Source organism: Camelus dromedarius, chromosome 2, assembly GCF_036321535.1.
Source record: "Camelus dromedarius isolate mCamDro1 chromosome 2, mCamDro1.pat, whole genome shotgun sequence".
In the NCBI taxonomy this organism is placed as follows: domain Eukaryota; kingdom Metazoa; phylum Chordata; class Mammalia; order Artiodactyla; family Camelidae; genus Camelus; species Camelus dromedarius.
This window is the reverse complement of record NC_087437.1, coordinates 106738046-106763183: the sequence shown is the minus strand read 5'-3', so window position 1 is coordinate 106763183 and position 25138 is coordinate 106738046. Positions and strand designations below refer to the sequence as shown.

General features: G+C 37.8%; 1 non-coding gene across 1 annotated transcript; it reads right to left on the bottom strand.

Annotated features, from left to right (window-relative positions):
* Positions 1-4186: 4186 nt before the first annotated feature.
* On the bottom strand, positions 4187-4259 carry TRNAS-AGA (transfer RNA serine (anticodon AGA)). Its single transcript has one exon. It is a non-coding gene; the product is annotated as a tRNA-Ser (tRNA).
* Positions 4260-25138: the final 20879 nt, after the last annotated feature.

The window sequence follows — 25138 nt, the reverse complement described above, 5'->3', positions numbered from 1 at the left end:
GGATTAAAAACTTAAAGATAAGGCCTAAAAATATAAAACTACTAGAAGAAAACATAGAGGGAAAGCTTCTTGATACTGGACTTGGCAATGAGTTTCCAGTTATAGCACCAAAAGCACAGACAACAAAAGCAAAAATAAGCCAGTGGGATTACATTAAACTAAAAAGCTTCTGCATAGCAAAGAAAAGAATCAACAAAATAAAAAGGGAACCTACTGAATGAGAGAAAATATTTGCAGCCATATATCTGATAAGAAGTTAAAAAGCAAAATATATAATTCATACAACTCAACAGCAAAAAAAAAAAAAAAACTAATTAAAAACTAGGCAAAAAACTTGAATAAACATGTCTCAAAAGAAGACATACAAGTGACCAAAAGTACCTGAAAATCACTAATTCCTACTTAACATCACTAGTCATAAGGGAAATGCAAATCAAAACCACAATGACATATCACTCACACCTATTAAAATGTCCATTATCAGAAAGAAAAAATATAACAAGTGTGGTGAGGATGTGGATAAAAGGGAACCCTTCTACCCTGTTGGTGGAAATGTAAATTGATGCAGCCACTATGTTAAGAGGTTCCTAAAAAATTAAAAATGAAACTACTATATGATCCAGCAATTCCACTTCTGGGTATTTACCTGAAATAAGAAGAAACACTAACTCAAAAAGATATCTGCACCTCCATTTTTATTGTAGAATTATTTACAATAGCCAAGACACGAAAACAACCTAAGCATCCATTGATGAATGACTGGATAAAGAAACTGTGATATCTTTATGCAATTTAATATTATTTAGCCATTAAAAAGAGAAAAAGCCTGCCATTTGCAAGAATGTGGATGGACCTTGAAATCATGATGCTAAGTAAAATGAGTCAGACAGAGGAAGAGAAATACTGTTTGATCCCACTTATAGGTGGAATCTTGAAGGAAAAAGAAAAAAAAAAGAACTCATGGAAACAGAGAATAGATTGGTGGTTGCCAGAGCTAGGGGTGGGGGATAGTTGAAAGGGGTAAAGTAATCAAAAGGTACAAACTTTCAGTAACAAAATAACTAAGTCCTGGAGATATAATGTACAGTATAGTGACTATATTAATAATACTGTATCATATATTTGAAAGTTGCTAAGAGTAAATCTTAAAAGTTTGCATCACAGGAAAAATAACTGTAACTGTGTGGTGATGAATGTTGACTAGACTTTACTATGGTGATCATTTAGTGATATATACATATATCAAATCATTATGTGGTACACATAAAGCTAACATATTGTTGTGTCAATTATATGTTAATTTAAAAAGATAAGTATTGGTGAAGATATAAAGAAAAGGAACCCCTTGTGCACTGTCGATGGGAATATAAACTGGTGCAGCCACTATAGAAAACAGCATTGAGTTCCTCAAAAAATTAAAAATAGAACTACCATATCATCTAGCAACTACACTTCAGGATATATATCCAAAGAAAACGAAATGTGCATTTAGAAATGATACTTGCATTCCCATGTTCATTGCTGTATTACTTTAAGTAGCCAAGATATGGAAACAAACTAAGTGGTCGTGGACGGATAAACAAAGAAAGAAAATGTAGTATCTATATATGGAGGCAATACTTTTCAGTCATAAAAAAGAAGGAAATCCTGCCATTTGAGACAGCATGGATGAAACTGGAGAACATTATCCTAAGTGAAGCAAGCCAGGGACAAAAAGACAAAAACTCGATGATCTCCCTTACATGTGGAATCTAAAATAGTTGAGCTCATAAAAGCAGAGATAGAATGGTGGTTTTCAGGGGCAGGGGGTGGAGGGGGAAATGGAGAATGGAAAGATACTGATTAAAGGATATCGTTTCATTTATGCAAATGAATGAGTTCACAAGAGCTATTGTACAGCATGGTGACTACAGTTAATACTGCCACTGATTACTTGAAAATTGCTAAAAGGGTAGATTTGAAGTATTCGCAGCATAAAAAGATAGACAAAGAAACAGAGATGCAAGGAAGGTAGGAGGGAGGAGGAAATGAAGGAGAAAGGAAGGAAGGAAAGAGTTGGTAACTATGCGGGGTTATAGATATCTTAATTAGTTTGATTGTGGTGATCATTGCACAACGTATACATATATCAAAACACCAAGTTGTACTCCTTAATATACACAATTCCTGTGTGTCAATTATACCTCAATAAAGGTGAAAAAAAAAATACTACGTTCTTAAAACCAAGCTGTGTGTTAGGATAGAGTTCCCTGCCCACATCACTCTTACAGTCAGTTTGGTAGGGGAAAATCAACTGGTAGAAAAGTAGGATTAAATATTAAATGCAGAATAACCACAAGTAAAACAGGTAAACCTTTTGGTAGTAAAGCTGAGATCCAAACTGGAGGTGCACCACTTACCGAAATGCTGAATGATAATTGCAAATACTTCCTGAAGGTTTGCTGTTATTGTAGTAAGTGATGAATGTGTCCACAGCCAGCAGTCACTGTATGAAAAATGTGGTTGAGCACAAGAAGACACGTCCCTCAAGGATAATTTTTAGGGTAGCTATAAAATGATCATATCACTTCACTTCTATTTTCCACAGATTCTCAGGGGAAACTCCCTCTCTAAAAGAAGGTTATGATTTTTTGTCACCTTCCCACTGGGGATTCTCAGTATCCTGATTTGTATTTCACAAGATGCTTTAAACTAGGCAGAAAAGGTGTTGTGCAATTACTATTATTATTCCACTTCTGTTTTCATCTGTACTTATTTCTCTGTTAAGTCCATTCATGGTTTCTGTAAAAGCCAAAAGCAAAATGGTACTTAGGGGTGTTAACGAACCATTAAAAAATCACACAGAATTGCTTCTGAAGTGAAAGTAAAGTGCAACAAAAAGAAAAGACAACCTAGAAAAGAAAATCAGAATGAATACACTGATTATTTAAAGGTAAACATTCCTTTAACAGTCTCCCAAGGCGTTCTTAAATAATCGACTAGTGACCTAATTTATCAGCTTGATAGTGAGGTCTCATCAAAACCCACTTTATTTTGGTCACATCATCTTGTAGAAAAAAATATGAATAGAGCTAGCACTAGTCCCTTGAGGTACCCTGGATCTCAACAAGGGTTATTATCATTTTAAGTTCTTCACTTCCCCCTCCACTCCCCCCACACTGTTGCATACCTCATTATAGCACTCACAATTTTGCATCATGAGTGATTACGCTCTTTTCTGTTTTACCTGTTTTTCCTAAAATTCAACTGAGTAACTAACTACATCTTATTAACTTTGAATCTCTACTGTGCCTAGCAGAGTTCACAGTAAAAGAGAAGCCAATGTTCTTACACTAAATTACTCAATCGATCAAGTCTACACTAAGATGAGTGCAATTGCTTAACCAATGTCAGCTCTATCTTTCATTTAGAACCAGCTTTCTAAAATATGAAAGGCAGAAGTCAAAACTGAGGTAAAAATAAGTGCTAAATAGAAAACAGACTGAATGAGTAGCCCCTGGAATGTGTTACAGGGAGCCTGAAACCCACTGGTGGGTCAGAGAGCTCCTTCCCGTCATTACCTCTATGTTAGCACAGGCCACGTCATGTCAAGTTTGTTGATTTATGCAGCACTATATTGAAAGTTTCTTGGGCCTTATTCATCTTTGTACCCCCAGTGCCTAGCACAGTGCCTGACATAAGGTAAGTGTCCAATAAAATTAAACTACTAACATTTCCAGTCCTGGATCTTAACTTTCTGACAAAAATTAACTGCTTATTCCTAAAATAGATGAAATTTACATATTTTGACCAAGCTTTAAAAAATAGCTCTCCTTCTCTGCTCTTCTTTTGAGCGTAATGAACCCATTCAAGTTCCTATTCAATTCTCACCTCTCCCAAAAGGGATTCCTTTGAGTACTTTTTCTACTATTTTTCTCCCCCTCAGTACCTTTCTATAATTTCCCTCTATTTCTACCTGGTGAAATTAACACTATATGAATTCATCTTGTCCATCCATTTATGGTCCTCCTTTTTCACACCAGAACTTAAGTTTCCTGTGAGCGAGGTCATCATCTTCACGGTTTTCCATCGTATCCAGTATCTAGAACAACTGTGCTCAGACCTGCTCCATGTTGGAAACACAGGGAGTTTTTAAATATATTTGGTGGGGGCAGTAATTAGGTTTGTTTGTTTGTTTACTTTTTAATGGAGGCACTGGGGATTGAACCCAGGACCTCGTGCATTCTGGGAATGCACTCTACCACTGAGCTATGCCCTCCCCTCTGGAAACACAGGAAGCTTTTAAATAGATAGATGCTCAGTCCCTATTCAGAAAAATTAAACCAGATTCTCAAGAGCAAGAAACTCAAGCATCACTATTTCATCTTGGTTTAAGATTAACAAGTAATTGTAATTTGCAGCCAAGTCAGAGAACCACTGACCTAGAACATAAGGGCTTATTACTAAGTATAAGCTAAATGAGTGAGTGAATTGACTAGAACTCCATCCTCAGTGTTCAGTATCTGATGTTTATATAGGAGACGCCCTTTGCTTAATTTCAGAGCCACAGCTGGAACCTGACAAGTTGTCACGGATATGATGGATTTTAATTTAAGAATCATCCCTTTACTGCCGCTAGAAAAGCTGCTCGTAATGAGTCAGTAGCAGATTCTGTTTATTCAAGGCATTGTGTTCTGGAACCAGAATAAGTAAAGGGAATCCTCAAAAAAAAAAAAAAAATCCAAGGATAAACAATCCTGAACATGATAAATGGATGGGTGTGATAAGGGAGTTGATTAGTACAAACCAACCCATACACAGATTTTGAAAAATGGGAGATGTCAGCTACCCAGACAAAGCAAATATACAATATCCAAACACCATAACATGAAATCTTTTGAAAATATTCTTGAAAATATTTATTTTATTCTGCCTTCTCTCAATCACTAAACTCCTCTTGCAGTTCTCAGAGGAGGAAATATTTGCGATTATATCTTGCACTCTGGTGAGCTTCTCGGACTAGACAGATTTATTCCTGCATTTTGCAAGTTACTCCATCACCCATTCATACTCTGCTTCAGTCAACAGTACAGAAAACATTAAAAGTCCTATTAGCTCTGATATTTTAAAATACAGTCATGAATCTCCCTTTGGATAATTCACATTTTTCTTTAGTCCTTCCCATCAGCCATAGAATAGCCAAAATAAGAAGCTAGTGGGAAAGTTTTACCCAATGTATTGAAGGGGAACCTTTTTTTTTCTTCACAAAATTCTTGCTCCCTTCATCCTGGCTACAAATGCCTGATGCTAGATCATACGGAATTTGACAAGAATCATTTTATCCAATTTCTAAATTAAGATGCTACAAGTAATAACTAGGAACACTAGTTATTTAATAAGAACCAAAAATTCTTCAGGGTGAGTACAAACATGGAATTAACTTTGGGTAAATATTATTGGCTAAACTATTTCTTTCTAAAGTGAGAATGATTTATATGACTCTACGTAATACTCGAGAAAATAAAAGAGATAGAAAGGAATTCTATAGTTTAGATGAGATACCAACTAATTGCAATGGGTGGGTCTTATTTGGAACGCAATTTAAATAAACTGAAAACTAATTTTTAAATTCTATAAGGCAGTTGGGGAAATGTGAACTCTGATAAGGTATTTGATGATAGTAAAGAAATATCAAATTTTTGGATAATGGTATTATGTTGTATTATACTTAAGAGTCCTTTTCATACAGAGATACATATTGAAATACTGAAATATTTACCATGAGATATGTCTGAGAATTGCTTTCAAACAATATGGAAGTGGAAATGGATGAAGGTATTGATGAAATGAGGGGGGAGGGTAGAGCTCAAGTGGTAGGGCACATGCTTAGCATTTTCAAGGTCCTGGGTTCGATACCCTGTACCTCCTCTAAAAATAAATAAATAAATTACTCCCCCGCCCAAAAGTTATTGATGAAACAAGAATGGCCATATATTAATAAGTGCTGAAGTTAGATAATTGGTATATAGGGTTTATTTTACTCCTGTCTCTATATATAGACAGATATGTAAAGATATGTATATCTATCTATACTTTTTTATTATGATTGTCAAATATACATATGTATGCACAAATATGTATGTATATATTTGAAAATTCCCATAATAAAAAGTTATTTTATGGGAATTTATGGGAATTTTCAAATATATATATATTTGAATATATGTATATATGAAAATATATGTATATTTGAAAATTCCCATAATAAAAAAGTAAACAACCAAAACCAAATTAGATAATAGGAAAGACAATGATGACAACAATCAGATATTTCTTGGTGTGGCAGTGCCAGAAAAAAAACAGTAAGTAGAAAAATATGTACAACAAACTTTGATATACTTAGATTCCTTTTCCTATCACTGAGTGAAGAAGAGATTTCAGTCCAGAACCCTAGGACTCTACCCAAAGATGTTTAATTCTGAAAGTGACAAAGTCTTACTATATAGGACAGTCCCCCACATGGACTACAGAGTAAGGAAAGTAGTCCAAAGTATTCTATTTAAATGCCGTGCTATCCTGTTTAAATAGATTTCCCTTTATCAGTTACTCCTTCAGTGAATATTCTCCATCGTCTACTATGTCTCAGAGACCGTTCTAGGTGCTGGAGAGGCAACAACGAGTTAACTGTATGGTCTCTGTCCTGGGGGAGCTTACAGACTATGGCATCACAGCCACTGAATAGATAATCAAACAAATATGCAACTGGATTTGTGGTAAGTGCTGTAAAGTCACAAGATATTTATTTTATGGGGATATCTGTTATACAGAAATATAGCAAGGCCACCTGATCTCCTCTGGACGGTGGTGATGACAAGGCTTCATAGAAGAAGACTTTCCTGAGTAACATGGGAAGCCCTTGCAGGGTGTTAAGTATGTGTGACATGATCAGTTTTTCATTTTTATAAACAACTACAGCGTATCAGTAGAATACAGAAATACATAAGTCTCAGTTTTGCCCTTACTAGCTATGTCTCCTTCAACGTCCACACCTTTAAAGCGATAAAACAGTAATTTCTCAATGAGGATTGTACTGAAGATTAAATGAGATAATCCATAGGAAGTTCTCAAAAATATTACCAATTTTTAAAACAAGAGAAAGAAGATGGGAACTTGGACCAGTCTGTGAAATTCCAAACTAAAGAAAAAACACATTTTCTATTAAGTATGCCTTTTAAAAAAATCAATACTTGACTTTTAGAGGTCTGTAAAGTTATAACCAATTTTTCAAAATAAAAACAGTCAATTTTCAAACTGATGATTAATGTAAAACATTCCTATGTTAAAAGATTAGTAACACTTCTAAAAAATCTATTTTATGTTCATATGCCATGCTCATTTCTCATTTACAGGACTATCAATTCATCTCACGCTCAGTAATAACATCAAAGTATCAATCACAGCCAACATTCTCCTGATTTTATCATCAGGTTCTGTCACGTCCAGAGTCATGACAACTACAGTTTGGCCAAGTTAGGAATTCGCCTGCATTCTGACTCCTACTTAAATATCTCATCATGTAACATTCAAACAATGTTTATAATCTGCAGATTTTTTATTCTATCCTCATTACCACTGTAAAAAAATAAAATAAAACAAAACCCCCACAAGCCTACTATTCTTTGCTAACCAGTTTTAGCTACAGTGAACTTCATGGCAAGATAAAGAATTATGTTGCTCCTTTGTTTCTTAAAAATATTTGACAAAGATTACAATTGCTCCTGTAATAGCTATGTTTAGAGTTCTGTTCCCTTAATTTTTTTCCTGTGTGGTAAGTTTCAGTGTTGGTTTGTTCACACAGATCTAAAACTGAAGAGCAAAGATGGGCTGTCCTGGTCACTACTGTCCGTCACATTCACTGATACAGCGTCGCACCCACAGCACAGGCTACTTAGAAAGGAGAGAGTGTTGTCTGGAAGTGGAGGCAGTCAGCTTCTGGGGCCTGACTTTGCAGTTGATGGTTGTGTGGCTTTGGTAAACCTTTCACCGATGATGGGACTCGGATCCTATTATCAGCAAAAAATAAAGGAAGCTGACTGGACTAGGGGTTACAAATTTGGCATCTGGGGGCCAGATTTCATTGTAAGCCAAATCCATTGTTTTTTCAGCCTGCAAAATGCCAGGTGGGCAGAGCATTCACTTTGCAGTACATCACAGCCCTACTCTTTCCCTTTAATCATTTTTAAAGTAATAGACTTCGTTTTTTGAATAGTCCCATATTTACAGAAACATTGACCAGATAATAGTTAAATATTCCCTGCACACAGTTTCTCCTGTTACTACCTTCTTGCTTATGTTTCTTTTCTCTTTCTTTTTTTGAAGTATAGTTGATTGATACTGTTGTGACAGTTTCGGCTGTACAGCAGTGATATACATGTACTTTTTCAGATTCTTTTATTTACATTTCACCCTAGTCGGATCTACCTCACCTCCACAGAACTTTCCAGTGCAGGATTTAACCTTAACACCACTGACATTTTGAGCTGGCCCATTCTGTGTTGTGAGAGGCTATCCCGTGCAGTGTCGTGTGAGCATCCGTGATGTCTACTTACTAGATACCAGTAGCTACACTTCCCATTTTGGTGTGACAACCCAAATGATTTCCAGACATTGCCAAACGCTCCCTAGGAGGCCAAATCGCCCTGGGTTGAGAACCACTGCCCTAAAATGGAAAATTAAACTTTCAGAACATACAGCTAAATCCTTCTGACACCCTAGTTCGCCTGCCTGCCTGGAAAAACGTGTCGCTTTGGGAATGAAGCCTGTCCCACAATGAGCACCATGCTACACTGGCTCCAGCTGCCTGCCTTGCCCCTGTGATCTCTGGTTTCTTATTTTTCTACACTACCTCGGCCAACTACTGACAGAGCCCTGGCTATGAGCAGCTCATTGTCTTTATCCTCTTGGTATTTGTATTTGATATTTGGTATTATCTCTTCACGTGAGTTCTTTTATCTCTACTTTTAACCTGCAAGCACTTCAAAGTCAATGACTATAATTTGAGTTCCTCTTTATCTCAGACACGTCTAGAAATGGCTACAATGTAGAATTGTTGGTTCACTGATCATTTTTCAACTCACTACATTAAGGAATCTCAGTACATCAAAAGAGTTTTTGAAAAAAATCAATAATAATTGGGAACAAGAGTAAAGCAAGTTGAAGTTACCATCTTTGCCAAGTTAACAATATCACTTTAATGGAATCATAAGCTTTTATTATTCTGGATCCCTATTTAAAGGTTTATAAGGAACACCTGAGGAATTAATGTGGGGAATTATTGTTTCCCCAAAATTGATTTTTGAGTTCTCTGTAACCTTTACCCCTTGATTGTGGCAAAGATTTTTGTGTAACTACAGGACTAAGGAGGTAAATTTAAATGAAGATGGAAAATTTCACCTTTTTATATTGTTTCTTTATATTCTGGCTTACCACATTTCAGTAATGTCATCTCTGTGCACAGTGGGCATCTTTTCTGGTCTTCCCAGCACCTGTACTTGCTTCTAGCAACAGCATCCCCTGTCCTCCTTTAGGGAAGTACCCCTCCCTTATCCAAGACATGATTATGGACAAGCTGGAATTTCAGTGCTCCACTTTTAACCACATAGAGTGGACACATGGCCAAACAGCCATATTATTGTAAACTGAAAGCTCCTTCTGACAAAGCAGCCCATGAGGGAGGTTCAGAACTAATTCCTACAGACAAGTCCTTCTCCTTTTTGTTGCTAATAAGAGGAATGTAAACTTAGGACTGCTCTTGATTTCATCCAACATTATAGTTGGAAAGAATATAGCTAAGACAGAAAGAAGCAGAGATGGTTACAATTCTGCCCCCAGTTCTAGATCTGTCTCAGTGTTCAGTGACTCATCTCAACATCTGTGGTAGATTCTATTAATGTTCACCATGATCTGCTGCCCTCTCTGTAAGAGGACTCTGTCCCGTCCTCGGTCATGTCACTTGCAGTATCTCCCTGTGGGAGGTGATACTTCCCTCCCCCATTCCATTGCCTTGGCCATGTGGCTTGCTTTAACTGGCAAAATATGAGCAGAAGTAACTTATGATACATCCAAGCAGACACATTAAGAGCCACCACCTCATTCTACAATTATCTCTTTCTTCTTCCATAAGATTGAAATCAGGGCTGCTCCTTCAGTCCAGGCCCTAGAATGAGAAGGTGTGTGAAACAGAGCCACACCCAGAATGTAATATAAACAAGGAGCAAACCTTTGTTACTGTACAACAAATATTCCTTCTAATAAATCAATATTTCTCTCTCTCTCCCCCCCTCTCTCTTTCTCTTCCTCTTAGAAGATGGTTCTACCAGCTTTTTATCCCTGTATCTGGAAGCATTCTGACTAATGGGCCTATGACTAATATCTATTCATTATTCCATGACAAATACATACAATTTAGCAACGCATTTACGAAGCAAATTACCAAGGTCTCAACATGTGTGAGCAACTATACACTTAGTAAGTCTATCCTAGAAATGGTTATTCTGTCTAAAAAAGAAATTATCTTCAACATTAAACATATGCTCAGAGATGCTAAACAACTTTTCACAGTAACACTAATTTGTCTTAACACTCATATTTACATTATAGCTAATTTTAAGTCTCACATCAAATACAATAATTATAATTTCAACTCATTTTAATAATTCTTTCAATGTATTTTCACTGTTTTTAATAGTTTAGTAAATATTTAATAAGCACTTAAGAATTGTTACATTTACTTTGAACATGCAGTATTACTTGTTCCATGTTGAAATTGAAACATATTAACGTTGTCATATACGTTTAGATACATAATAAAACTTTGAAATTTCTCTATTTCCATGAGCTAATGTATTACAGACCACCAGTGCATGTCCACGTCTGGTTCTCCTTTCTTTCCTATAAACACAAGACCATTTTTCTCAACAATCCTGCAGTTAGAGCTAAATGACTAGTTCTAGTTCAATGGTTTATAACCAAGAGCAATTTTCTCCCTTACCCCCCAACCCACTTGGCCAGGGGACACTCAGTACTACTGTCTGGAGACATCTTTGGTTATCACAGCTTTAGGTGGTGTTACTGGCATCTCATGTAAGGAGCTGGGATGCTGCTACACATCCCACTAAGAACAAGACAGCCCTCCAACAACAAAAGATTATTCAGCCCCGAATGCCAATAGTGTTCTAGGTGATGAAATTTAATTGGAAGTAATTTAGGTCACTTCCAAACTGTGGCCCTCAAAAGCATCTTTTCTCTTTAGGAAGCAACTGTAGAAACCATATGTTGAAACAGAAGAACCACAAGAAGCAAATGAACTGGGTTCCTGAGTCATCAGTCACATAGATAGGAGCTGCCCTGGAGAGTTGCCTGAACCTTAGCAGTCTTGGTGTAATCATTACATAAATCTCTTTCCATCTTTAACCTTTGTTGTGTATCTGAAACAGATTTCAGAGCTCATTTGTTACTGCAGCATAATCCATCCTATCCTTACAAATGCAGCTAGTTTCACAAATTTTCACTTATGTGCATATAAATGTACCACATTTTAAAAATACCAGCTCATACCATATGCACACATCAAGTAGCCTTCAAATATAACTTATTTTCAGGCAAATACCTTTTATTATTTCAGTCATTAATAATGCTGAGGATTGAAATGACATTATTCAAGAAAGATCAGGATTTAAAGGATGTATTTTAAAGACCAGTTGGCAGTACATGAAATAATCTTCAGAATGCAGAACATAATTGTATCAGTGTGAGAAAAAGAGATCTCCTGGGTCTGAAAATGAAACTGAGAAACTATAACTTCCAGGGAGTATAGAATGTTTTTGTGCAAAAGTCATAAGAATATAAAATAAGAGGTCTGAAAACAATTTTTTTCCCTCAGCAGAGTAGACACTATGCTGCATTTCACAGTTGCCTCGCTACGGCAAGTGATGTATGTTCATAACACAGTGGACAGTGGCTTGGGAAGGGAATTCAATAAAATCTATGCTGGAGCCAAGAATACAATCCTAGGAAAATGCCTCTAGTTAATCACCTTAATCACTCCCCCTGTGTGCCAGAGAAGGGCTCGCTTGGTAACTCAGTCTTATTGTAGATTATTTGAATTAGCCAGAAGCAGTGCTACAAAGCTAAGGCTCCCAAAAATAGTTACCTGTTTTTTTCCACACTTTCCACTTTTTTCCTTTCTCAGTTAAAAGCATAATAATAATTTGTAAGGTCTTCAATTCATGCTTCAAAGCCCATAACAACCATCTTATCATGAGACAGGAAGTTGTTTAAAAAGGAACAACAAAAGGAATAAGAAATGTGAGTCCTACCGTGATGACGCCAGCGTGCAACATATTGACAAGTTCCAAAATGGCGATACTTGTAGCAACTGTGTATCCAACCTCAGATTTTCCCAATGGAGACATGTTATTGCCAAGAAGGCCATTAAAACCAAGACACATTTTTTTTTCATTCTAAAATTAATTCTATAGCATATTTCATGGATGGCTGGAGATCATTTTGATGTAAACAAGGGAAAAAATAATTTTTTCTAATAATTATTTTTCCTCTCAAATAAATTTGACCTTGTGATGATGCTTATTTTTCTAATACAGTCCAGTGGAAGTGAGACTATATGATATTCTGGGAGGCGCACTTGGCTGGTAGTTCTGGGATTCAAATTCTGATACTAAAGAACTTTCAAAACTCTAGACTGTTATGCAAATATTGCCGAGTCTCTGCCTCCACTGCAAAACACTAGGACCTCACTATCACCTAGAGAGGGAGAGAAGAAAAGTCCACAGTTGAAACACTGGATATGCAACTTTGTTGTAGGAGTAACCAACAAATTAATATATTTTGTTTAGGGTCATGTAGCGAAGAAAGCCTGGTTCACACAGAATGACTGCTTCAGAAATCCAGTCCAAAGGACGGGATGGACCAACAGGGGCATAAGTGGTGACAAGACTAGCTCCTGATGATGTTCAAGGAGGGATGACAGTCAAGTAGCTGACAGTCCAGGAAGGACGCTACAGCATCATGAAGGCAGCATCGGGGACTTGGCCTCACAGACTGGAATTCGGACTGGTTGCCAAGCACCACAGGAAACTGGAGGGCTAAAGACACAGGTTACAGACCCAACCCCACGACCTGGGCTACCTCAACAGAGGGATACACAAGCTGTCCAAACACAAAGATTACCAGGACAGGGTCTGTAATAATTATATCACATTCTACTTCCAGGTAGAACTAAAATTCTCAATCTACTCCTCACCCTAGTCAAGACCGGAAGGGATGTTTGTTGCTACTCACTTTAGAGTCAGGAAAAAGGCAATGACCGAGAAAAAATGATAACTGTATTTAGCTCCTGATATTTTTTTATCTTACATTTACAACGTGCTTGTATACTTTCCTTGGAACTTCTAATGTAACCTCTTAATCTAAATGTTATTCAATATGTAAGCACTCCAGCACTGAGCATAATTGGAGTCAGTATTATAATTTCACATTGACAGTGCATAAGAAATTAGAAATGCAAGGGTTAAAACTGAGAGAAAATATTTAGTTTTTTAGAATTGTCACCTAGTTAGAAACCAAATTAAATACTGAAATCAGTCTGTCCAAAGTACAATGTAATTACTGTATGAAACATGTTAAATTATATGACCTTTCTTTCCTGACTGCATTTAAATTGTATCCACTGGTACTAGAATTTGAAGATGGATAATGCATATTATTCATCTTTGTAATTCTTCCAGTTTTGTGACTCATAGTAGGTACTCCTTCAATTAATGTTCTCCAAAGGAATACATTTGAACCAAGGCTATGATATCAGCTTTACGACCTCAACTTTGACAGTAGGTATAACTGTACCGAAAAACGTGGCTAGTCTACCCACATGGTTGATCAATAAAGCAATAACACTTTTAACAAGTACAACACCCTCCTGGGGTTTCACAAATTCGGTTCTAATTTTATCCATTGTGAAAGTCATGGTGATTTTATTTCTAAAATACAATTATCAAACTGCAACAATAGACCTTCATGCAATTGACTGGAGTTGGATAATTCCTGCCCTTTAAGCAAGCATGAGCTCTCTGGTTTCTTCTTGACTCTGAGATCTGTGTTATTTGCTACTTGTCACTCAGTTTGAGTTGGTAGACTCAGCCTGCCCCATCCCTGTAAGGCATTTGAGTTTGCCCCAGCTATTCAGCCTGGACCAAAGAACCATCCTGCTTTATCTTGCAAGGGTCCTCTCATATAGCTCTTGATACCTCTTGCAAAGCTTTGGGAAGGACACGTGGGGCTATGACAGAGGCAGAAGACACTCACACACCCACCAGACCAACTGCCTCAACCCATGCTATCACTAGGAACAACCATTACACTGAAGATTATTCTTTTTTCATGTTTGACATGCACATATCCATGAGGTCGATATGTCACTTTTAAATACCTCGTTAGAGTGATTTCCACTAACTGTGTATTTTCACAATGCCAAATATATCAAAGATGAGTTTTTCTATTGTTCTATATCCCAACATTTTCCAAAGGTAAAAATTAGGAAAGTTTTCTTGGTATCATGATGTTATCATCATTTATCATAACTTCACAGGCTGGGTAGGTATATAGTTGCCCAACAAAACTCAAAGATAAGGTCCTTATAATAGAGAGAGATAACAGACCACTGAGAATATATTATTTTGCTGAAAGTCCTTAGTCATTCGCTAGGTTCCTTTTTCTGAATGTCCACTTTTCTCCTTCAGTGGCTTTGATTAAAATTCTGGGAATAGATGCAACTCTCTGGTAATATAGCAGGCAAAATGTAAAGCAGACCACATTAATCTGTCACTAAGCTTTAAATATTCCTTCTCTTTTCTCATACAAAATGAGCCCCATCTACCATGTGTTTTCATTCCTCCAGCTCCTTTCAGGTTATTGATCTTTGTGTTATTTCTGCAAGCACATGGAAAGGTTTTATCATGTGTCTGAGTTAAATCTATGATGCATAGAGGCTGCTCTACTCAGCTGAATGTATCTTTAATACTCTTCAAAGTGAATCTTTTAAAAAAAAATCTTCATTAAGAACTGTTTCCCGTTATAACTTCTAAAGTTACTTGATAGCCTTGCGCAGTTTTACAACATGCACTAAATATAAATGAAGAGCAAATAAAAATAAATATTACACATCAGGAGTGCTCATAAAACCACTGTGTAATTGTTCTGTCCTCTAACCAAGCCCAAGAAAGTAGAACCTAAAATACTATTTTTAATGTTCTACACTTTCTATTAAAATCTTATGACTGTTTCCAAGATAAGGCCATCTGCTTAAACCAACGTTGGGCAATTTCTCTTTTTCTCCCATTAAAACAACAAAACAACACCAGAAATCCAGAAGCTAAGCAATTTGGCTTTTTAGTAACAACATTTTTAATTAGGAAGATGAAGCATTTTAATCTTAAAAGAAAATTATTTATTCCTCAGAGGTTTATTTTTCTATAATACATAACATTGAATGTTGTGAACACATTATTTTCAACAGTCGATGGGTCTCTTGGCTCCAGGGCAGAAATACACACCATGATATTCTCACATCAAGAAACAGTTTATTCTCTTAATTACTTACAATGTTTTTTTTTTCTCTAATAACATTTATGGTGTGTTAAGAAAATAAATCAAGAACAATTTGAAAGTAGAAAAATATGAAACATTCTCTACAGAGGTCACAAAATACAACTGAATGAAAAATGGAAATCTGAGTGGCTGGGGGACTCTACCACTAATCTTGGGTGTCCAACTGCAATATAAATTATTTATTCTATTCTCTCATTATTATAATATTATTGCTATAATATTAATTATTAAATAATATAAGTATATTAATGTAAATTAATATTTAATTAATAACTGACCTACAGGAATATATAATTTATATACCCATCCAAAAGACTGTGCATTCTGATAAAAAACTATATAACAATAAGCATTTGGGGGACTAAAATTAAGATAGGAAAACTGAAGAACCGGAGTCAAAATCCACAGTGTGTATAAAGTTGAACACAAAGTATATACACAGTGTGTATGAAGTGCAGCAAGGTTTAAAGCTCTCTAGGAATAAATCAATACACAAAAAATTAAATTCTGTCCATGAAAGAGTGACTTTTCTGCCCCTAACTTGACCAAATACAGATAGAAAAAAAATTTTTTAATTCAAAAAAGGGAGGCAAATTTAAAGGGCAAAAACTTTGAAAGGTGTTTCATGAAAAAGGCTATCAAAACTGACAACAAGCATATGCTCAGCATCATTACTCAACAGGGAAGTGCAAATTAAAACCCTAAACGAGATACCACCAACCCCCTACCAGAATGACAACAACGAAAAAGGCTAACAATTGTTACGTGTTGGCAAGGACAGGGAGCAAGTGCACTGCACTCTCATAGATTGTTAGTAAGAGTGTGAATTGATACAATAAATTTGCTTCGAAATAGTACTTGATAGTATCTATTAAAACTATATGCCTACTATGACCAAATAATTCCAGTCTTACATATATATCCAAGAGAAATGAATGCATATGCCCACTAAAAAACAAAACAAAACAAGAATTCTTAGCAACTTTCTTCATTGTTACCAAAACCTAACAACACAAATGTCCATCAGCAGTAGAATAAATACATAGCAGTTAAAAGGAAAAAGAACTATTGCTTAATACAATGAATATGAAGGATGTTTAACGACAATAGTCACGAGGAAAACGACAGAATTGAGTACAACCTACGTTCTTAGAAGGTTTTTATAAAACATCTTTCTTTAAAACATTTTTAGAGTTTAATAACTGGTAAAACAAATTAGTCTTGAAAAAGTCAGAATATTTATTTTGGGAGGGAATTGTGGATAGGTGGGTTTTGATAGGATGGGACACAAGGGATCCTTCTGGTTTGCTGGACGCGTTCTGTATCTTCTTCTGGGTAGTGGTTACAGTTACACAATTTGTGTGTGTGTAGAAATTCAAAGCACATTAATATATAAACATACATGTAAAAATATATTACTTGACATTGCGATATCTTATAGGGTGTATGCTGTATACCTCAATAAAAATTAACAACTGAGGATTTTACATCTTGGTGGCAGAGGTAGGTGAAAGACTTACCAGAGTCCTCTTTTCAGTGGAGAATGCAAGAGATGAACTTCCTAATGGCTTATTTCCCTCCTCATGGTCCAGCATGAAGAACCAACAATGGAGCATTTTTATTTTCCTTAGCCTATTGGTCTCTGCTTATATGATGTGTGTATGGGTTTCCTGGGGCTGTCATAATAAACTGTCACAAATTTGATGGCTCAAAACAACAGAAATTTATTCTCTCAAAGTTCTGGAGACCGGAAGTCAGAAATCCAGGGTTGTATTCCCTCAGAAAGCTCTAGGGGAGACTCCTTCCTTGCCTCTTCCAACTTCTAGTGGCTCCAGGTGGTCCTTAACTTGTGGCTGCATCTCTCCAATCTCTACCACTGTCCTCACATGGCCTTCTCTGAGTCCTGTGTCTTTTCTTCTGATACAAGGATGTTTGTCTGTGGCCATACCATCCTGAACATGCCCCAATCCCGTCAGATACAAGGACACTTGTCATGGATTTGGGGCACACCCAGATAATCTCATCTAGATCCAGAGTGATCTAGAGACCATTAACTTAATTACATCTGCAAACATCCTCTTTCTAGATAAGGCCACATTCACAGGTTCTCGGTTTTAGGACATGGATATATCTTTTGGAGGCTACCTCAAAATTCAACCCACTAAAATGTATATAGACTAAAATGAATGCAAATTCCCATTATAATGAAGTTAAGATAATATAACATATACTCTCTAATCAGTTAAGAACAACAAAAGTGTATGTTTGCTTTGTGTTTTCCAGATACAAAAGAAGTTTTAATTTTTTTACCTGATTTGACCTTCATAATCAGACTCCATATAATAAAAAAGATTTGCTGTGGTAACAAGACTATACAGTTGACAACTGAATTTTTGCAGGGGTTGAAAATCTCCATATAACTTCTAAGTTATAGTCAGCCTTATGTATTTGCAGTTCCTCCATCTCTGCAATTCAACAAACCACAGATCATGGATACTGTAGTGCTTACTCTAGAAAAAAAAGCCATTTCAAACCTGTGCTGTTCAAGGACCAACTGTATTTATCACCTCTTCCTTTATTTAACCAACTAGAACCCTACTAGTGGGATACAGTGTTGAAAGTTTTAGTCTTAGTTCAAAACATTTAGTCTAAGCCCATTTCAAAGAAAGGGAATAGGACATTAAACTTCTAACTCATGAAGGAAAGGGTTCAAAATCACTTAAACAGTAACACCAATGTAATATGATGGCATGTGATAGAAGACAAAATTCTTCAGGTCAAACTTCCTAAGAAACAAGTTGAAACTTCTGAAGAAATAAGTTGAACAAACATAGAAATGTTTGACTGAAAATATAAAATTGGTCCCTAGCTAAAGCTAAGAAACACTGTTTTCTGTTTTCATCTTTTATGGTTGCTGACTTTGGTCCACCGTAAGCCATAATAATATATTATTTTTAAGAATTCAATACATTCACTTTTTGAATACCAAACATTCTGTCTACAAGTTTAGAAATAAGAGTGTCTTTTAGAAACATGCATTGTTTCTTTTCTTCCCCAAATTATGTTATAAATTAGCATACTTTATAGGTACTTTATATGTGCGTGATACATGTTTCTTTGTAAAACAAATTCACTACTGTAATTAAGTATCCGAATTTATATTGGTGAATATTGAGCCATTATTTACATAAAACAAATATTCTACTAACAGAGAAAAAAAAAAACCTCCTATAAGTAATTATGGGCATTGTGTATTTCAAACGTAATTCCACTTACAAAAATTTGATTTTCACACCACTATTTTTCTATGCATAGAATGGGATGCGTTTGTAGTTACTGCATAAGAAACAACTTGGCTTTCAACAACAGGGTAGGAGATATTTCCCAAACCAAATATCCTAAACTGCTCTTTTATCCTCTCAGACTTAAAAAGGGAATTTCAATTTGTTAAATAGACGCATGGAAATGGAGAACTGCCTTTTATTGTTGTGCAAAAGACAAGATTTTATGAAAATTGGTAAGAAGCATTTTCCCGCAATAGCATATTATGAGGTGTGGACTTAAAAAGGTTTTTCTATGACCAGTACTGTAATTGGGCAGATTTTGGGCTACAAATACCATGTCTGCATTAAGAGCCAGATTTTCCTAAGAGTTGACTATTGGGAGCACTTTAGATTATAGCACAAAATACTCATTGATTATTTTGCCAATGAAAATTTTAGTTCTCTTGACAATCTGATCGGTGTTTTAGAAGATGGCGTTTAAAATGGAAAGGACAGGCAGTGGGACAAGACGCAGTGAAGCAGATGCAAGGACGTAAAGGGGGAAAGCAGGCTGAGGGCGGGAACTTTCACAGAGGCCAGCAGCTGTGTCCTATCACGAGGCATTTTCCTCAAGACATCCTGGGATTCCAAATGGTCTCGCAAAATGGGGAAGGCGGCCAGAAACCAGCCTACCCGAGTTAAGAGACTACTGGTTATAGATGTAAGTTTGGAGTGAAAAGCTAACAGTATAGCAAAGTGTGCTCAAGTTTCAGGCATAACCAAGTTCAAGTGCTATGCCAACCATTTACTAGTTGTGTGACTAGTGAATAATCTGCTCCGGCATCCTGAGACTTAGTTTCCTTATCTGAGAAGCAGGGATAGAAGTGATATCTACCTGGTTAGAGTTATGCTTGGAATTTAGTGAATAGTCAATAAATGGTATTATCATTATTATTTTATTATTGCTTAGGGAGGTGATAAAGTAAGATTCAATTGATGTTTTTTGTTTGTTTTACTGGAAATATACCTGTTCTTTTTCCTCTTTATGGAAGAAGCTCTAGAAGTGAAGAACGGTGAAGTGATTCTGATGATCCCCTGGTGAGAGCCTCCACCCAAAGGAAAGAAGGTTGTCAAGAGCTAAGCAGAATATCCAGTCACCACCCGTGCAGACGAAGATATAGGGCAACTGGATGTGCATTCAGGAACCAACTGGAAGGACCAGATAAGCAGATTTGGGAAACTCAGCAGGGTTTTGAGAAGATCCTGTCTCTGTGAACTCGTAGGACTTAGAGTCTCAGCCCGGATCCACTTGCTTAGATGAACTCCTCATGCTGATGGGGCCATGGCCCTGATGCTCTGTGGCCCTGGTTCCACGATATCAAGAGGGATGACTCTGCTGGAGACCGGCTGTCATGGGCTGAATTGTGTTTTCCCCAAAACTCATACACTGAAGTCCTAACCCCAGTACCTCAGAATGGGACTGTATATGGAAATAGTCTTTAAAGAGATAATTCAATTGAAATAAGGCCATGCAGGTGGGCCTTAATTCAATATGACCAGTGTCCTTATAAGAAGAGGAATCTAAACACAGAGACAGGTAGAGGGAAGGAGATGTAAAGACAAGGGCAGAAGACCATCTAAGAGTCAAGGAGAGAAGCCTGGGACAGATCCTTCCCTCATGGCTCTCAGAAGAAACCAAACTTGCAGACACCTTGATCAAACTTCTAGCCTCCAGAAATGTGAGAAATAATTTCTATGTTTAAGCCACTCAGCTTGTGACCTTTTCATCTCTCTTCACATAATCTTAATCACACAAATACACCCATACAAACACATCCCCACAAGTTAGCCTATACAGCGGAGCAATATTTTATTGAGCAGATTCCAAGTTACAGATTTCCTTCAGAATCAGGAAAGTTTGTCATGCCTGTACACCAGTGCCCATGAGTCCCAGACAGTTGGTTCATCGTGAATGTTTTAGAGTCATCTGTACTTCTGTTCTGACACTATAACCACTGTCACTACCAAAAAGTTGGGGTCACTTCTAATTAACTAGGTGTATGTTGAAAGTACTTTTGATGGGGCCTCTAGAAGGAATGCAGTAACAGTCTGTTTTTAGCAAGAAAGAAAAAACAGTGTCACTTGTTTCTTTTATCTTACAACCAAGGTTTAAAAAAGTATGAGTTGGGTAATTAACACATATGGTTCTTAATGTAAATGTTTAAATTATAATGGTGCTTCCTTCAAATAATACACATGTCATTCCAGGCACTGTGCTGGGCATGAGGAGGGCCACTAGGCACAGGACAAGTATGATCCCTGCTTACATTAAGGAGCTTACATTCAGGTGAAGTAGACAGAAAAACAAACCAACAAAATGTCAAATAATTAGATAACTATGAATGGTGGTAGTTGTGTGAAAGAACTATGAAGAGGGAGCTAGAGAATGATAGATAGCAGAGAGTAGACATTTTAGAGGATAATCTGGAAGATCTCTCTGATGAGGTGGCCTTTCTTTCAAACTTGATAATTGGACCAACGTCATGGTAAATTCTGTTCCACGACCAGAGTCTGAACATTTCAGTTATAAGGTACAGTGCAAAAATGACAAACTTCTTCAACTAAACCCAAATTACACGCCTCGTGCCCTTCCATAAACATGATGATCTCTTGGACACTAAAAAGTTGATGTAAAAAGAAGATAAATGAGTAAAATCTGGTGCTTTGTCTTCTAGTTTTATGGAATTCCAAACTAACTGTGAACAGCTTACAGAAACAGACAAGTTCATTGGGTTCAGTCCCTGGCAAGACAGCACACAGCACTTAATCCTAGCCAGAGTATTACCTGTACATTCAAATCTACAAGAGAAATAAATTTCAGCATTCAATTGTCAGCTCTAGCCACAGAGAATGGAAACAGGGAAAGATGTACTTATCCAATGTGAGAATAACCTGAGCTCCCAAGCAGGTCAGCTGCTTTGGTAAATTTTAATAAATTACTATGTAATTTAGCCAATGGAACAGCCAAAGGTATATAATACAGAGAATTATTTCTAAGTTTTCATCAATTTCAATCTGCTCTAGTTTGGAAAATTTTCTGCATTAAACCAGCTGCGTTTTGTTTTGTTTTGTTTTGTTTTGTTTTGTAGAAAAATCATAAAATGCAGAAAAGCAGGAAGGAAAGAAAAAGCTACCCTTGTGGTAGCTCAAAGGTAATAAGGGCCCTATTTTGTCATTCCTCCCTGTGTCTACAACCTTTGTAACTCAAAGTGATCTCCCATTCTGTGCTTAGCCATTTGACCTGCTTAGGTCAACAAGATTATGATGAGTGTGACACAGACAAAGACATGAAAGGTCCTTGCATGACTGAGCTTACTTCTGCCACTACTATTAGTAGGACATGCCCCGATCAGCCCTCTTGTATCAGGAGGAGAATGAGAGACAAAAGGACCAGACTTGAGCTGCCCAGTCTTGCTACTCAAGGCCATCACAGAAGCCACCCAGACTTGGAAGAGAGCCTAGCCAAGGTCAGCAAAGCCCTTCTCAACCTACAGCTGACAGTAAACACATGAGATGAGCCCAAGCCAAGCCTGACTGGCTGACCCTGCAGACCTGGAAGCTGAATAAACACTTGTCGTATCCCACTTGTCGGACTGTTGCTGTTTATTAGGGAGAATTACTGTGACAATCAATTTTTGATACACCACCCTGAAACCGAACAATTTAACATTGCTCTAATTTTTCTTTAGCTTTTTGCATAATTTATGGGTTTACTAAAGGTTAAAGACAGCCATCTACATCAGCATAGAGCATGGTGAGTTCTGGTTTCCTAGATTTAATCATCACATCGGGCTAGCAGAGATACCAGGAGAGAAGAATCTAACTATAGCTCTGATGTTGAAAGTTCACTGTGGTAAATTAGAGCAATTTCTGATTTTCCAACCAGCAACCAGCAAGGAACAGCTCTAAGGGGTAAAAAGCAGACCATCTCATCAAGTCAAGAAAGTAAAATGGGCTAGATGTAGGGAGTGAAGCTGGAAATAGAGTTGGGTGGGGGGAAGGCATTCCAAATGGAAAGAACCGTGTGACACTTAAGGCTCTTTCCTTATAAGCATCTCTGGCCACCTTAGGTAAACAAAAGAACTTATTGGAAAGATTCTGGGTAGCTCGCAGATTCAAAAAAAAGCCAGCCTTGCAAGATTAAGTAAGGACAGGAAAGGTCACCCCGAGAGAGCTCAGTAGCAGTAACAGGTCTCTTTCGGATGCGCCCTCTAGGCCAAGTCAGTTTCAGTTACCTTTGGCTTAAGCTGCTATTCTGCTCAGAGCTGAAGACCTGGCAAAGATCATCCAAATGTGTGAGGGTTACATATGCTCCCTTTCCCCATTATTAAAATCACTTATATTAGATTGGACTCCAGCTGAGTAGAGAAATGGTCCGTTCGCATCAAGAAACAGATGTCTCCAAGAAGGTCTCTCCATCTTAGTGAGGGCTGCTCCTGGATTACCCTCAAGGAGCTCAGCAGCTGGGAGGTCTGTCTCACCATGACAACATGACTGCTTCCGAGCACGGCTCCCACCGGCCCGCAGGGCACTGGACAACGACTCAGTAAAATAGCTACTCCAAAGCACGTGGGTCTGAACAAAGGCAATGGGGACAGGATGACTGACTTGGAGAGGTGAAATGAATACGACCGTAATTCCCAAGGGGAAATTCTGTATGCCCCATTATCTTTTCCTAAAAGAGGTAAACTAAAATATAACACAAAAAGTTAAATTTAAGGATTTCAGTTTGTGTGCCAGTTCACAAGGTGCGCCAAAGTGACCCTTGTGCCATGCGAAGTTCCACGGCTGAATGTATCCGGAAATGATCCAATAGGGATAGGTGGTCAGCTAAAGCCCCCCACCACATTTGCAGGGCTCAGGGCAAGAGTACAAACAGAGGTCCCTGTTCCATCTATTTAAAGATTTTAAATCAAGTTAATAAACTGTTAAATCAAATAGGTTCTATTCTTCTGCCTTGACAAATACTCCTGCATTACAACCTGGGAGGCCAGGTTCAAATTTATAATTTTCCAGCCCTATGGGGTACTTTGCCAGAACACGGCACTTGGGAAGAGCCAGCCCCCAATCATTGGTTGCCCTGAGGCCTGCTCCGTTTTCCTTCCTACCCCAGCTCCATCCCACATGTCAAAGGCCTTCATGAGCATGCATGCAGAAATCCCAGTTCATGAATGTAAACGCATCCGCAATACACCACACCCTGCAATCAGCCTCCCCTTGGCCACACTTGGGAGCAGGGGTTTGTGTGCCAGTGTAGTTACCTCCTCCTATGATGACAGACTCTGGGGAGGCGTCTACTGAAGTGGGCCCTGTGACATGACACCAAGACCCCCTTCAATGAAAGACTCCTTTCCCCATCTTCCAGGACTGCTGCAGGCAGATAAATCATTTTTAGTTAATAGCCTCTTCAGGATCACTCAGCTACAAAAATATGCCTCCACCAAGGTCATGCTCATTCCAGGGATGACTCACATTCAACGGCGGACTGATGTGGGAGTATACAGGCCTGCCCAGCCTGGCCCGGTTCTAGCTGCAAGGCTCCCATGCAGTCAGCTAAGGCTTTTGCTAGCCCTGCAACAGAGCTCAATTTCTTCCTCTGTCCAGTCCTGCTTCCTTTCCTGAGCTTCCCCAAGGTTCCACCTCAAGGCCACTTCTTTCTAAACAAGCTGCCTGCTAAACCCTTTGGAGGGAGTCTGCTTCCTTCCCGGGGAACCCAACTTGAGCTCTGGCAGAGACAGCAGAACTAAGTTCAGTGCTGTATGAGCAGTAATTCCAGGATGCTGTGGTCCAAAAAGGCAGGGCACAGGCTCAGATGGGCACATTCCCTTCGGCCCATGAACCCTTCATCTTGTGGTGGGAGGTCCTCCAGAGCGGAGTTCTCTGAAGAACATGGCCTCGTGTAGTGGTCCTCTTGACTGGATCTAAGGGCAGCACTAATCAGCTATATCGCTTTTTAAAGGTCCTCAAATTCCCACTAACTTAATGACTTCACACAAATTTTATTCTCTTACAATTCTGGAGGTCAGAATTTCAAAACTGGTTTTATGGTGCTAAAGTCAAGGTGTTGGCAGGGCTACACTCCTGGAAACTTGAGGGGAGAACTGTTTCCTTGTCTTTTCCAACCTAGAGGTGTTGCCCTCCTCGGCTCATGGCCC